General features: G+C 34.1%; 1 pseudogene; it reads right to left on the bottom strand.

Annotated features, from left to right (window-relative positions):
- Nucleotides 1–5,446: 5,446 nt before the first annotated feature.
- Nucleotides 5,447–17,016, bottom strand: part of LOC128591478 (armadillo repeat-containing protein 10-like) — a 39,184-nt pseudogene continuing 27,614 nt past the window's right edge.

The following is a 17,016-nucleotide window of genomic DNA, read 5'->3' as shown; positions in this document are numbered from 1 at the left end:
CCTCAACATCCTGAGTAGCTGGGACTACACGAGCCCGCCACAATGCCTGGCTATGTTTGTTGTTGTTGTTGTTGCAGTTTGGCCAGGGCTGGGTTTGAACCCAGTATATGGGGCCAGCATCCTAATCACTGAGCCACAGGCACCGCCCTGAATTATAATAACCCTAATCACTGAGCCACAGGCACCGCCCTGAATTATAATAATTTTTTAAAATCAATAGAAAAGCAAAAAATAAAAATCATATTTTCTGACTTAATGCAGCATAGTATCTACTAAGAGGCTGCTATTAATCAAAGAGTCAAACAAAACATAAAATTAAAAATTATTTATGAAGTACAAGAAGAAAGTGGTGTTATGAAAAAACATTATAAAATAAAGTTATAGGCTGGGCAGCGCCTGTGGCTCAAGGAGTAGGGCGCTGGTCCCATATGCCAGAGGTGGCAGGTTCAAACCTAGCCCTGGTCAAAAAAAAAAAAAAAAAAACCAAAAAAAAGTTATAGGGAACCAGATCAGGGAAGGGTACCTAATGAAATTATCATAGAACTGAAGTTGAAAATAGGAAGTATGTTAATCAAAGAATGAGTAGAATTCCAGACTGAGAGAAGAGACTGCGTGCAAAGGCTCTTTGCTAGAAGAGAACATGAAACATACAGAAAATTAAGATTGTGTGTCTAGAACACAAAAATCAATGAGAATGTGTTTGGAAGAGTCAGGTAGCTCAGAATTACCCATCATGGTCTCTGTTTTAATTCTGTTTTTTATCTAAGGACAAAAGGTATAATTAAGGTATCTTAAACAGAAGTCAGTGTAACCAAATCTGAATTTTGATAAGGTGATTCTACCCGATAGGAAGAAACCAAGTTCATTATGGTCAGCTTTGTATATACTGAGATAGACTGAATTATCCTATGGGGTTGATAGAATCTTTCAAACCAAGGATTACAACAGCTAGAAGTAACTAGATCAGCGGTTCTCAGCCTTCCTAATGCCGCGACCCTTAATACAGTTCCTCATGTTGTGGCGACCCCCAGCCATAAAATTATTTTCATTGCTACTTCATAACTGTAATTTTGCTACTGTTATGAATCATAATGTAAATATCTGATATGCAGGATGTATTTTCATTGTTACGCAGGGGTTGCGACCCACAGGTTGAGAACCGCTGAATAGCACAAAACAGATTCAAGAGATCTTTAAGGAAGAAAATGACCAAGAAATGTTGATGTCTTGAATAAAAATAAATGGAGGTTTCTGGCTTCTCAGGATTAAATAATTATGATGTGTCAAATTGTAAAATAGAGGACTACTATAGGATGAGTGGGGAAGGGGAATACGTGAATTTTATTTCAAACTTGTTAGTGCCAAGATGAAATAAAACTTCCAAGTGACGATGTCGTACAAGGAGATAGAGTTTAAAGTGAGTTTAAAGCCCAGAAGACAGTGTTGGGCTGGAAGTAAAAATTGCATACGCTAACATCTAGAAAAGTTTGTCCTAATTCTTCATCTAGAATTTTTAAGTTTTTAGGTCCTACATTTGAGTCTTTAATCTATCTTGAGTTTATATTTCTTTTTTTTTCATTTTTTTAAAATTATTTTTTAGAGACAGAGTCTCACTTTATCACCCTCGGTAGAATGCTGTGGCGTCACAGCTCACAGCATCCTCCACTCCTGAGCTTAAGCTATTCTCTTGCCTCAGCCTCCCAAGTAGCTGGGACTACAGGCACCTGACACAACACCTGGCTATTTTCTGTTGCAGTTTTGGCCAGGGCTGGGTTTGAACCCACCACCCTCGGTATGTGGGGCCGGCGCCCTACCCATTGAACCACAGGTGCCACCTGAGTTTATATTTCTATTTGGTGAGAAACGGTTGTCTTGTTTGATTATTCTACATGTAGATATCCAATTTTCCCAGCACCATTTATTGAATAGGGTGTCCTTTACCCAGAGTATGTTTTTGTCTGCTTTGTTGAGAATCAGTTAGTTGTAACTATATGGTTTTATTTCTAGGTTCTCTACTCTGTTCCATTGGTCTATATCTGTATCTTTGTACTAGTACCATGCTATTAGCCAGTTGGATTGCTTCACCCAGTAATTGATCTTGATTGTGATTGATGCAGAATCCAGATATTGGTATGCTTTTTCTACCTAAAGGACTTCGGGACTTCTTCCTGAGGGAATCACAGGTTTTGTGACATCACACATAACATCTGACTAATCCACCTGCCTTCCAACATAATTGGTCTATAAATCTATCAAGCATACACCCATGTAATGCACTAATCTAGATGATCCATAACAGTTTTTTATCCCCAAAGTCCTTGAATCAATCATGTATGCTAAGTCTTTTATGCCATGTAAAAAAACATGATCACAGGTTCCAGGTTAATTTTTATTCTCTTCATTTGTTTCTCCTTTCACATATGAAATATTTTAAGATTAGTCAACAATATATCTTGGTATTAAAATACATGACATCAAAAGAGGAATCTCATTTAGCTAAAAAAAGAAATAATCATACCCACGATGACAAAAATGACTCTTCAACCTATATAAAGGGTGACTGTGATCTCAGCTGTCAGAGAAATAGATAATTCTTATTAGTAAGAAGTATGATCTGCAGAATATATTTATTCACAAAATAAATTGTTACAAGGAAACATATATCCATACAACATTTACAGTATTTGATAGTGATGAATTTTGTATAGTGTCAACCTAATTAATTTATAATTTTAATTCCCATAATTTTTTCTTTGTATTGGGCTTGTAAGAGATATATTTTCATGAGATTTAAAAATCAAAAGAGAACCAAACAGCTCTTAAAGTTATGTGCCCTTTTTATCACCAGAGAACTAGCATTAAAAATGGAGAAAGATAAGGGAAAAAGTAGCAAATTACGGAAAATAGGCTAAAAGAAGAATGTAGAGTTAATAAAGGTGAAGGTAGAAATTAGAGAAAAGAAAGCAAATGATGATACGCTAGCAGTGATGAGGTCTTCATCAGATGCATAAGAGAAAAATTGAAAATATGCTAAAGGAAGAAAGGGTAGAATATTGTTACATTGCATGTAATGACTCTCTGTGCTTGATCTCAGATTTTTTTGGAATCATCTAAACTACATAGATAAGTGTACAATGATAGAGTCAATCTAACAATCTAGAACTATGCCTATTGCCATCTACTCACAAAAGTTCCTATCTACTGACAAATAGCAATCTTTGGAATTCCTAAATCAAGGAGAATTCTTGAGAATTCTATGAATTTCTAGAATTAAAATTTATTCTTAATACATATAATATTTTTCTACTTTTTAAATTATGATAGATACTAAATATTGTTTAAAACACAAGAAATATTAAGTTTAGTGGTACTTGCAATACACTGCAGCCCATATTGAATATTAATGTACTGGAAAATGCCAGCAGATCTCATCAAGTGGTATTTAAGTGAATTAATTTGCAAATTTTCTGAAAACTGCCAAAGGCAGAGCATAATTTGTTTCAAAACTTGTTATTCTCTGAAACACCACTAATTCATGCAAAGCACCCTATATTTATGAATTTATTAATATATTGATTTGAAAAATAGCTCTTATTTCACAGAAGATGGGGCTACAGATACATACTTAAAATATGCCATCAACTCTAAGTAGGACTTGCTGGTTAGATCATGGCCATTTTCTGGCCTGTCCTATATCTCAAAAATGTTGAACTCAACCTTTCACTGTGCATCAAGGTGTCCTGATCTTACTATTGACCGAATATCAGTAGATTCATTTTAACTAGTAACATCTTCCTCACAGTAAAATTATATTTTATAATATTCCCAATAAGTTTTTCTTAAAATTTGTGATTCAGAGAAAACATAAGTTTTATAATATTTTAGACTTTTACACCATTCCCGAATTAAGAAAGAATAGTAGTTTCCCTCTATATCTATGACCAAGATTAAGAAGCATAAGGATGAATAGCTCCTAAAATCCTTTTTTTTTCTTTTAATTTGCCTCTCCTGAAGTATATAGGCAATCTGTCTTTTTTTTAACTTTGTGATTTTTTTCTCTTTATTTAAAAAATTATATAATTTAGGCTTATAGTAAAAAATTCAAACAGTAGAAGGTGTACATAGAAGTCATTTCCTCATTCCCCAGTCCTATCCTAGGAGTTTGGATATCTTTCTAAGTGTTCTATTGATAAGCATAAATATTTTTCATTTAAAAAACAAACAAACATGGAATCAGTTTTTTTTGTAGAGACAGAGTCTCACTTTACCGCCCTTGGTAGAGTGACATGATGTCACACGGCTCACAGCAACTTCCAGCTCTTGGGCTCACACGATTCTCTTGCCTCAGCCTCCCGAGCAGCTGGGACTACAGGCGATCGACATGCCTGGCTATTTTTTGGTTGCAGTTCAGCCTGGGCTAGATTTGAACCCGCCACCCTCAGTATATGGGGCCGGCGCCCTACTCACTGAGCCACAGGCGCCACCCATTAAAAAACAAATTTCATAGATATCCTTTGACATCACATTCATACCTGCTTTATTCTTTTTTTTTTTTTGAGACAGTCTTACTATGTCACCCTCAGTAAAGTGCTGTTACATCACAGCTCACAACAACTTCAAACTCCTGGGTTTAAGCGGTTCTCTTGCCTCAGCCTCCCAGTAACTGGGACTACAGGCACCCGCCACAATGCCCAGGTATTTTTTGTTTTGGTTGTCACTGTTGTTTAGCTGGCCCAGGCCGGGTTTGAACCCGCCAGCCTCAGTGTACGTGTCTGGTGCCATAACCACTGTGTTACGGGTGCTGAGCATGCTTTGTTCTTTTTAAAGACTGCGAAAGTGACTTAACCAGCTGCCTAAAGATAGACATTTTGATTGATCCCAGTATTTTATATGTAACAACATCTTTATATACTGGAACACTGAATGGGAGTGAGTGAGTCTTAGGAAACATCCTCTCCTAAAAGTTTACATTTTTCATTGACTAGACATGATTAGAATAGACTTTTGAAAGCTGTCTGGCCAGGCTGGGAGGTGAACATAGAGCTCAGAATCTCACTGCTACTAAAAGAACAAGGTCACTTCTATGGTAGTTCAAAAACAATGATTTCATCAAACCCTAATGCTGTGTCAGATGAGTAACTATAAATCACTTCAAACAGAAGGGTAGCTTATGTGTAAAAAATGTCAGCCACTTCATGTAGAGAAAATATCTAAAGTATCTGAGTAAACAGCAAAATAAATGATTTCATTACAAGCTTTTATATTCACTTGGTATCAAAATAAACCTGAAGACCATGGCAAGTTGCAGCTGTGTTAATAATGATGTGATATTTACTGTTTAAATTCAGCAACTGGAAGAATCCCCTTATCAGGAAGATTGGAAATAAGAAGCTTATGTGTGCTATTTCTAGACTGTATTTCTCTTTGGGAAAATATGACTGACTCATCAGATTTTTGATATTATTGTTACAACCTTTTCCTTCACCTCTGCGTCATGGTGATGAACTAAGATCCTATTTTCTGGGCACACCCTTCTCCATATAACAGGAAAAACAATGAACCTTTAGTGAAAGTCTGTGTAGCTGAACAGCCTTCCTTCCATTTTGAGGCAGTTATTTATGTTCTGAAATAATGTAAGTACTCAAGGAAGAATCTCCTTTGCTATGTGGCCATCATAAAGGGAAAGGAATGACGAATCCACTTGGGCACTGAGTAGTCCTTCTGTCATGGCTGGATTTTCAGACAAATTCAAAAGCAGTTTCAAAACTTAAAGCTTGGTGCTTCCATTTCCAGTAAGCACACCTGAAACAGATCTGTGACGTAACTGTGAAGCATGTGTTGGTGGTCGTTGGTTAACAGTCATGTTTCTTAACAATCTTAGTCCTGCCAGCTGCACAGCAGAATGCAGGGGACCACAGAAGACATCCTCACAGACTTGATTGATGTATATCTTTATTTTGATTTTGTTTTCAACATTCGCACTCAGATCATTTAATGCATTTAAAGCTTTCTCTTTAATACTGGGGTTAGGACTATTGTTTTTGTTACCAACAATTGGGATACCCCCCAATTCACGAAGAATAGCTTGGTTAACTGAAATGGCTGTATTGTTACCCACAGTGACCAAAGCTTTTTCAATAATTTCAGGATCTTGATTTGACTCAAGCAGGTAAAGGAGTTTCTGAAGCTGTTCAGTATTTAGGATATCATCATATGAACCATTGGTTAAGTCTTGCTAGCGGCCCAGGAGTGTGAGGCTCCGTCTCCCCTGTCACGCTAGCGGCCGGGAGGCCAATCTGTCTTTTCTATCACCCCTGACTTTGCCTTTTAGTTTACTGGTTTCTCTCTCAATTAAATAATCCTAACACTTTTTTAGTTTTTAAACTTATCTCAACTTTCTCTGTGTGTAATCTATCTTTCCTATAAATGAGTGAAGTTTTATAATTCTGTCAGCTCTATTATTCACTATAATGCAAGGCAATTGTACTTTTTTCAGAAGGTAAATATGTAAATGTGTGGATAATAAGATTCATATAAATGTATTAACTATCAAGGAAAGTTATTTTACCATGTACAAAATACAGATTGTTTTTGACAGAAAGATCAGTTGAGAAAGATATCGTGTGAATTAATATTCATCTTATAAGGCAGATGCAAAACTGATAACATCCAAAACTTTATTTTTTTGCCCTGGAGAAACAAGGTGAAGATTTCTCTATAGATTCTCAGAAGAGATAAAATACAAAAAAAGAATTATCCTGATGGTGGATGTTGGCTTGTACAACATAAATTTTATATTATATATCTTGCATTTGAAGTAGTTGTATGGCATTCAAGTAAATAAGAATTACATTAGTTATAAATGTGAAATATTATTTACAAAAATAAAAGCATTTTACAGCAAGAGAGAAATGGCCTATGTATTCAAATAATAGAAAATGAAGAGCTACAACTAAGGGAAACAAAAGAAAGTGAAACTGAGATGAAAAATAGAGAAATTAAAGACTGTACAGGAGCAAACATAGAAGGTGACAAAGGACTAGGTGGGATGACTGATGAAAGGTAGAAGAAAAGTTAAAGAAATGAGAGCTGAGCTAAGAAATTATGTTTGACTTAAAGAACATTGTGCATATGAAACAATAGAATTAGTTAAAAACAAAAAATAGGTTACTGAAAATCAAGGAAAGAGAGGACTGTGGCTTTGACATTATTCACCATGGAGGTACTAAGTAAATCCCAAATGCCCACTTAATCATTCAGATAGATTTGTGAGATCATATTCATCAATAATTCTTGTACAACAACTAGAATAAAATAGGCATGCAATGATATTTGGCAAATAATGACATCATCTATCCCTTTGCGATAAACTTATTGTTCAATAGAAATTGATGATATTTATAAATAAAACTTATAAATGCCTAAATTGGAAAACATTATAGTTATAAATCACTGGCTTAAAAATTACTGAAGATGAAGGTCATAATTTTAGAAAAAAGAAAAATTCCAAGTTCTTTCAATAAGCAACAAATTCATATTAAACTCATATCAATGAATTTAGAGAAAAGGAATTACACTAAATATATTATGTTTGTAGTCCACTATAAATCTATCATAGTCTCACTTTTTGTTTTTCTTGCTTCTCCCATCAAAAACAAAATAAAATACTGGCTTGTTTTTATTTACCTTTTCATTTAAAAAGATACAATAAAAAAAAAAAATATATATATATATTCTATCCAACAACTTTAGCATACACATGCTTCTAAATTTTCAATGGTTAGATCACATATTAGGAAATAAAACAAGATTTAATGAAGTTAAGAATTATTTAATCATGTCATACATTTTTTCTGACCACAAATATATAAAACTAGAAATCAGGAAAAGGAAGAAATTCAGAAAATTTATACAAATATGTAAATTAAACAATATATTCCTGAAAAACCAATGGGTCAATTAAGGAATTAAAAGAAAAAAATTTAAAAGGTATTCATAAAATTGGAAGTTTTATATGCCAAAACTTATGAGATACAGACAAAGCAGTACTAAAAGAAAAGCTTAGGTGGCTGCTGAGGCTCAGTGAGTAGGCCGCTGGCCCCATATACCGAGGGTGGTGGGTTCAAACCTGGCCGCGGCCAAACTGCAACAAAAAAATAGCCTGGGTGTTGTGGCAGGCGCCTGTGGTCCTAGCTACTCAGGAGGCTGAGGCAAAAGAATCGCCTAAGCCCAAAATGTGGAGGTTGCTGTGAGCTGTGACACTACAGAACTCTACTGAGGGCAACAAAGTGAAACTCTGTCTCTAAAAAAAAAAAGAAAAAAGTTTATAGCAATACAGGTCTAAATTTAAAAACATTGTAAAACACACAAATGTTTTACCTGAAGTTATCCAAAAAACCCTTCAAAAGCCCAAAATTAGTAGCAGGAAGCAAAATAAAGATCAGAGTACAGATAAAGATAATAAAGTCTAGAAAAACAATAGAAAAGATCGACTAAAAGAAGAGTTGATTTCTGATAATATAAACAAAATTGACAAAAATGTTTTGCTGTTATTTAGACAGACAAAAATGAGGGAGAGAAGGTTCATGTAAAAAAATGAAAGAGAAAAGGTCAAAAGTGATATAAGTACAAAGGAACATAAGAGACTATTATAAATAATTATGTACCAAAAAGTGAATGAATTAGAGGAAAACTGATACTTTTTTTAATTTTATTTTTTATTAAATCATAACTGTATACATTGATATGATCATGATACATTTTTGCAAACATATAACCCATGCAATTAAGTTATAAAGAAATAAAACATATGAACACGCCAACATTGCTCTAACGGACATTGAACTAATAGTAATAAGTCTCCATCAATGAAAAGACTGAATGACTTTATTACTCAATTCTACAATATTTAAAGAAGACCTAATACAATTCTTCTCCAACTCTTCCTAAAAATTGAAGAGGAGGTACCCCTTCCAAACTCATTTTACAAGTGCAGCATTACCATGATACCAAAGACATAAAAGTACAGAATAAAAAAAGGAACTGAAAGGACAATATCTGTGATAAATGAAGATAGGAAAATTTTCAAAAAAATACTAAAAAAACACATTCAACTGTCCATTAAAGATCACTCATCAAGATCAAGTGGGGTTCACCCTAGTCATGCATGAATGGTTCAACATATCTAAATTATTGTAATAAATGTGACACATTGTGGGGGAAATTGAACCCTTATCTTTAGTGTAAGACTCACTTCCTGCTTGAGAGACGTGGAGAATCACCAGAATGCCATGTAAGTTGTGCGTGTGCAGGAGATCAGAAAACTGGCCTCCAAGAGAAAATGTGTATGTTTGGTGTGGCAATAATAAGGGTAGTAAAGATCCTATAGATTCCAAAGGTTTTTTGATGCTGGAGGAAGAAGTTGTGCTCCAGGTCTGCGGTTTCACAAAATTGAAGGTGGAGATATTCTATCTGGCATCCATGTCCTCTTTAATCAGTGCTAATGTCCGATAGGCAGCTTTTCTCTACTTCTTCTTGTTTTATGATAATAAATGTGGACCCAAAGTTTACTGGGTAGGGTTCCTCCCAGAGTTCCTCAGTCCCCCAACACAGACTCTGTGTCAAGCCTCTTCTTTCCTCGTACCAAGACCCAAATCTGTGACCCCCAAACCCTTCAGTACATCATGTCAACAGAATGAAAAAATCGTATGGTGGAAATGCAAATTAAAACCAGCCTGAGATATCATCTAACCCCAGTGAGAATGGCCCGTATCACAAAATCTCAAAACTGCAGATGCTGGCACGGTTGTGGAGAGAAAGGAACACTTTTACACTGCTGGTGGAACTGCAAACTAGTACAACCTTTTTGGAAGGAAGTATGGAGAAGCTTCAAAGAACTTAACCTAGACCTCCATTTGAATCTGCAATCCCATTAACTGGGCATCTATCCAGAATGAAAAAAAAAAAAAATTTATTATAAAGACACTTGTACTAGACTGTTCATTGCAGTTGAATTTACAATCACTAAAATGTGGAAACAGCCTAAATGCCCCTCAATGCAGGAATGGATTGGCAAGCCATGGTATATGTATACCATGGAATACTATTCAGCCATTATAGAAAATGGAGACTTTACAGCATTTGTATTAACCTGGATGGAGATGGAACACATTATTCTTAGTGAAGCATCACAGGAATGAAGAAGAATGAATCCTATCTATTCAACTTTGATATGAGGACAATTGATGACTATTAATGACACTATGAGGGGTGGGGGACGGGGAGAATAGACAGAGAGAGAAGGTGGGAGGGGGTGAGGGAAAGGAAAAGAAAAAAAAGAAAAGAAAATAGTAACTAATTCTTACATAAATTGGATTTAATTTTAAAAAAAAAGAAAAAAAATCATATAGTCATTTCAATAGACATAGATAAATCATTTAACAACATTCAATATCAAATTGGATATGAAATAGTGTACCACAGCACAACAAAAGCCACATATAACAAACTCACTGCTAACGTTACACCTACCGGGGGGAAAGTTGAAAGCTTTCCTTCTACAATCTGAAACAAAACAAAAATGCCCACTGTCACCACTTCCATTCTGCATAGTACTGTAAGTCTTAGCCACAGAATTTAGGCAGAGGAATAAATAAAAGACATCTAAATTGGAAGAAAAAGAAGAAGTTTAATTGCCTCTGTTTGCAAACAACATGCTCTTATATATAGGAAATCCTATAGTTCCCACGAATATGATGTTAGAACTAGCTAACAAGAAAATTAACTAAAGTTGCTGGATACAAAATAAACATACTAAAACCAGTAGTGTTTCTACACTAACAGTGAACCACCCTGGAAAACCAAAGTAAGAAATAATACCTTTTATTATAGCTATGCAAAATATCTAGGAATAAATTTAAACAAAGAGGTGAAAGATCTTTAAATTGACATCTAAACTATTGATTAAAAAATTAAATAAGACACAAATGGGAAGGTATCACATGCTCAGGGGTTGGAAATATCACTGTATTTTGCTGTGTATAATGCACACTTTTTGTGCAAATTTTAAGTGAAAAATGAGGATGTGCATTATGCATGGGTAGTACTAATTCCAAGTCTATACAAATATTTTTATTCTTTTATTCACATGTATGTGTTAAAAGTGAAACTACAGAATGCAATAATAATAGCCATATGAAAAATAATGCCCTGGAATGCAGTCATTGGTTTTGTGGAACTTAGGACAAATTTGCAACAAAAGTGTTTTTGGCCAAGGGAGAATGACATATTTCTCTTCATACACGTTTGGTAGGAGCCAGCAATTTAGCTGATATTTTTACAAAAATTATTAGAAAATTCCTTGGAAAATTTTGAAATGGTTTTCATACACTGAAAGCTTTAAGGTTAATGGGTATAAAATATGCTAATAAGCATGGCAACAGAGTTGGTGAGACACTTTGGAGCCCCTCCCACAGAGATCATCATCAGAGGATGACATTGCTTCATGTGGAAGCAACATAAAGAAAATCTTCAGATGCCAAGACAGAAAGCGACAAGGGAAACCTTCAGAGTGGCCAGAGGTGAAGGGGAAGATAAAGCGCTGGATTCTGGAGCAACATCGAACTGGGATCTATTTTACCACAGTGATACGAGAAGAGGGTAAAAGGATGGCAAAAGAAAAGAATATTGATGATTTCTTAGGGACAGATCATGGTGCTTTTGACTTTATGAAGAGAGAAGTTTTGAACACAAGGATATAAAACTGGTCCGCACACTTGCAGCAGCCTATAAGAATGAAGTTTTGGATTTCCATTCTTGTGTAATCCATGTTCAAAAGACTTACAAATTGTCTCAAATTGCCAGTAAAATGATGTCTCACTCACATGTGATGTCCCACTCAATAGAACTGTGGATGCCAAAGGAGCAAAGATGTGCCTGTTAAAACTAGTATACATAAGAAAAAAAAATTTTTTTCACTGTTATTATAGCCCGTTGTGCAGATGGGACAAAGCTACCACTTACGATCATCTTTAAAAGAAATTAATTTCTAAAAGAAAAGATTCCAATTAGATTCGTTGTTTTTGGGCATAAGAAAGGATGATGAATAAAGCATGAAAATCTGGTTTAACAAAATCTGGTCATGAAGCCCTGGAGGATTACTTAAAAAAAAAAAAAAAGAACTAACAGCTTTGTTTGTGTTTGATAATTTTAAAGTTCGTATTATACAAAGTGAAAAAGCATTCACAGCAAACTTGAAAATGCTGCTTGCTGTGATACTTGTAGAGTAGCCAGCCAAGTTTAACCTCTTAATGCAAGAGTATAAACAAGCCCTTTCATGCCCTAATGAAACAAAAATGGATGCCATGGATTCAGTCAGCTACCGGTAGTAATGATTTAGCAACTGCAGGAGGAATCAAGAAAGTATCCATTGCCCAGTTTGATGATTTGATCATAAGAACATGGAATGATGTCAAGAAGTTAGTGGCTGTGAAATCATTTAAAAAATGTGGCATGAACAATAATATGAATGGAACTGAGGATGATGAAATTTACCTGGAAGAGAAAAATGACACTGGCAACATGAAAATTAAAGAAGATGATTCTCTGCAAGTGACAATGACGAAGAGCTCTTGGCCTTCTATGTTGCACGAATATCATAATTCTGTTACTAGTATGTAAAATTTCTTGTACCTTAATATGTTAAAAAACAAAAGCTAAAATTCATTTATAATACAAAAACAAGTATTTGTATTTGTATTATACAAATATACATACAAATATACAAATATATTTATACTAAATATAAACAAATTAAATTTTGAATTAAAAAAATTCAAACAATATATTTTTTCCTGAAGGTTTAGGCCAAAAGTGTGGGTGTACATCATATATAGGAGTGCATTAGACATTATAGAACATGGTATTATTGTTAAAATCTCTATACCACTCAAAGCAACTCACATATTTAATGCAATCTCTAACAGAAAAACATGACTTTCTTCACAGAAATAAAAAGAAAATAGTAAATAACTCTAAAATTCTAATGGAATCACAAAAGACCCCAACCATCGAAAGCAATCTAATCAAAATGAACAAAACAGAAGCCACCACATTACTTCACTTCAAAATATACTGCACAGTCATAATAATTAGACCAGCAAAGGACTAGCATAAAAACAGAAACACAGAAAAATGGAATAGAATAGAAAGCCTGGAAACAAATCCAGACATTTATAAACAACTGAATTACAACAAAGGGGTATAGAACACATAATGAGGAAAGGATGATCTCTTCAATAAATCATACTGGGAAAACTGAAAATCCATATGTATATAAATTAAAATGAGTTAAAGACTTGTAAGATCCACCCCCATATCTAAACCTACTCAAGAAACAGTAGAAATTTTTTGTGACATTTGTCTGGAAAATGACTTTTTTTTCCCCCCAGATTGACCTCAACATATAGTCACAATGGCAAAAATAAACCAATTGGGATAAATCAAACTAAAAAGCTTCTGCACAACAAAATTTATAATCAAGAGAGAAGAGACAACTCACAGAACAGGAAAAAATACTAGTAAGCTACATGTCTGATGAAGAGCTAATATACAAACTATATAAAGAACTAAAACAACTCAATAGTAAAAAAAGAAGCCTGATTTTAAAATAAATGAAATATCCCAATAAACATTTCTCAAAAGAAGATCAACAAATGGCCAACAGACATATGAAAAAATGTGTCACCCGAATAGTCATCGTGCAAATGAAAATTAAGACCACAATGAGATATCAACTCACCCCTGTTAGAAGGACTATTACCAAGTATACAGATAACAAGTATTGGGGAGAGTGTGGAAAGGAAACCCTGCACACTGTGGGAATGAAAATTAGTGAAGACATAATGGAAAACATTTGAAGTTTCCTCTAAAATTCAAAAATTAAACTATCATATGACTCAGCAATCTCATTGATGAGTATTGATCCAAAAGAAAGGAAATCAGCATACTGAAGGAGTATTTGCACTCGATGCTTACTGCAGCATCAGTTATAATAGCCAACATGTGGTATCAACCTGTATGTCCATCAGTGGATGAAATGATATATAAAATATGATATGCATGTACACATTCAAATATTGTTCATCCATAAGAAAGAAAAATTCTGCTATTTGCGAATACATAGATGAACCTGGAAGACATAATCTAAGTAATATAAGCCAGGCACAGGAAAACTAATACTGTATAATCTCACTTGTGTGGAATTGAAAAAAGTTGATTATAGAAGTAGAGAGTAGAAAGATGGTTAGTGAAGGCGGGAATGGTTAGGGGACTGGGAAACTTGAGGAGATATTGGTCAGAGGACACGTAATTAAAGTTAGATGAAGTAAGTTTAAAGGATCTACTGTACAATACATGGACTGTAGTGAATACTATATTATATTCTTGAAAAATGCTAAGATAGTAGATATTAAGTGTTCTCACAAAAAGCTGTATGATGTAAGGTGTATGCTAATCGGCCAGATTTAACCACTCCACAATGTTTATACACTTCAAAATAAAATAATAGGTTGTACACAATAAACATGTACAACTTTATATGTCAATTTAAAAATAATGAAATAAAGTAAGTGAAAATTTCTTTGATTCTTAAAATAACAGAAGACAATAAAAATATGGAAAAGGGTTTTTTTAATTTTTTTCCTATAAGAAATATCAATAAAGCTATAGAATGAGAGAAGATACAAAACAGCTATTTACTTTTAAAGCCAAAATAATAAATTTTATTAATTTGTTCTTTGAGGCATGCATTCATAAGACAAACTGGGACCGAATAAATAGCAATAAGTAAAGTAATAACCTGGAGCAATTTTCTCATATGTGCCACGTGAGTCGGTGAAGATCGAGTCCTCACAGCCCTTCTGTGACTCTCGACTGCAGGATGCTACACTTATTCAGAAAGCCCAGTCACCACTGTGCTCTCAGCAGGAAAGAGGCCCTTTTAGAACTATGAACTCAGCGGGATCAACAGATTCAAGCTCCATAATAGACCTACTTGCCACAAAAAACCTTTTCTTGCCACCATACAGCGTTTTCACTCTACATTTTACATGGAAATATGTAGCGTTTCTGTATATGCTTAATCATCATGATGATGAATGCAAAAGTGAAGTGGGCACTTTTTGCCACTTGAGCAAGTTAGATGACAAATATTCAGGTAGCTCACATCACCTTTGTGTTACTGTTCCATAGAAATTTAGAGTTATAAGCCTCATTGTTAATTCATTCATTAAATAATTAGTGAGCACTATGAATCAGCTTGATGCTGAGCAGATCTAAGGTTGGAAGCTTAATTAAAACACACATTGTTTCCATTATAAAGGTGCTCAAAATTTAGTTTGGCAGCTAGATAAGAAAATTCATAATAAGAAATCTAGTCATATAGTGTGGTGTCATAGTGTTATGAAGATTTATGGTTAAAGCATTATTTGAATTTATACCAGACATCTACCTCTACTATCAGAATATGTACCTTTCTAAATTTTACCTTTTCTAAAAATTTACAATTTATTTTTCCTTCAGAACTGGACAATATATCTTTGAAAGTTATGCCTATCTTTATTGTTCAGGTTATAATGGGGTTAGAAGAAACTGAATGAAATTATTTAGATTTATGCCCTTAAAGTAAAATCTCACTAACTGATGTGTGGCTAATGCTACAACATTAATGTTTTTTTAACGGACATTATAAACCATAACTGGGTTACCTGTTCTGAAAAATGTACAGTATTTTTCTTCCCTTATTACTAGCTAAATGCAAATACAAGCCTTTTATTTCTTAGCTAGTTTAACTCAACAAGAAAGGAAAAGTATCAATTAATATAATCAAAACTACAACTTATTCTTGCAAATTTTGGTCTAGTAACTCAAAGAATTACTGTTTTATTGAATTTCCAAAGGAAGTTAGTCCCATTAGCTAATAAAAATTTAGCAAATGGGACTAGCATACAAAGATCTTATTTGTATAAAATATATGTAAAATTGTTTCCCTGAATATGCCAAATAACTACTCTTAAGTACATGATCTTAAGAAGCTTATGCTATCTGTCTGTACCGCTATTCAGAAATGGCAACACACAGACTCCCATATAAATTCTGAAAGATGCAGATGATGGGAAACAGAGAGCAGATGTTACAATGAACTAGTCATTCTTCCCTAACCCAGTTGTTGCAAGCTATCTCCTCCTACTTTATTGGATTTCTGATATTCTTCATACTCAGAAATTAGTATCCCAACTACAAAAAGATGTGGAGGACTCTTTAGACCACTGATCCCACGGAGTCTGAAAGGTTACTTATCTATTATCTTAGACAATATAGACGATATCTTAGACAATATCTATTAAGTAATAATTTATGAAAAATGAAGGAATATGTAAAGTTTGAAGTTATACACTAGATTTTATGGATTCAATAATTTGAGAAATAATAAGTCTTCCAGGCAGCGGTTGTAAACTGATTTTCTTTAGGGGACATTTAGAACTAGATGCAGAAAATTTACTCTTAAATAAGTGACAGTGGAAAAATTTGTTCAGGAACTAAATTAAATAAACAAAATATTCACTTGGTTATTCTGATAATTATGCTACATTATTTTACATATGAATGCAATACAATATTTTATTATATACTATGTTAGGCATTCACTAATATATGAGCAAAGAAATACTACTACTGAAGTTATCTTAAAACATTTGAAGCAATATTTTAAAGATTTTGAGCTTGTTAAATTATCTAATTATGAGGACCTTACTAAAACTAGTTTTTTCTTGACAAAATATATGAGAATGTCAGGGTCCAGGCAGCTGTTTCTGTCCTCTGTTTTTGGAGTGACCAAAGAATGATGAGACGCCTGAAAGTAAGGCAAGCATAAAGCAAAGAGAAAGAGAAAGATATTTTTGCAGCATAAGATAGGCAATGAACAGGCCTCCATTGCTGTGACAAGCAAAGCCTTGGGGA

The sequence above is a fragment of the Nycticebus coucang genome, chromosome 1 (genome assembly GCF_027406575.1).
Source record: "Nycticebus coucang isolate mNycCou1 chromosome 1, mNycCou1.pri, whole genome shotgun sequence".
NCBI classification, from domain to species: domain Eukaryota; kingdom Metazoa; phylum Chordata; class Mammalia; order Primates; family Lorisidae; genus Nycticebus; species Nycticebus coucang.
Note: the sequence above shows the minus strand (reverse complement) of the source record. Positions and strands in the feature narration are given on the sequence as shown.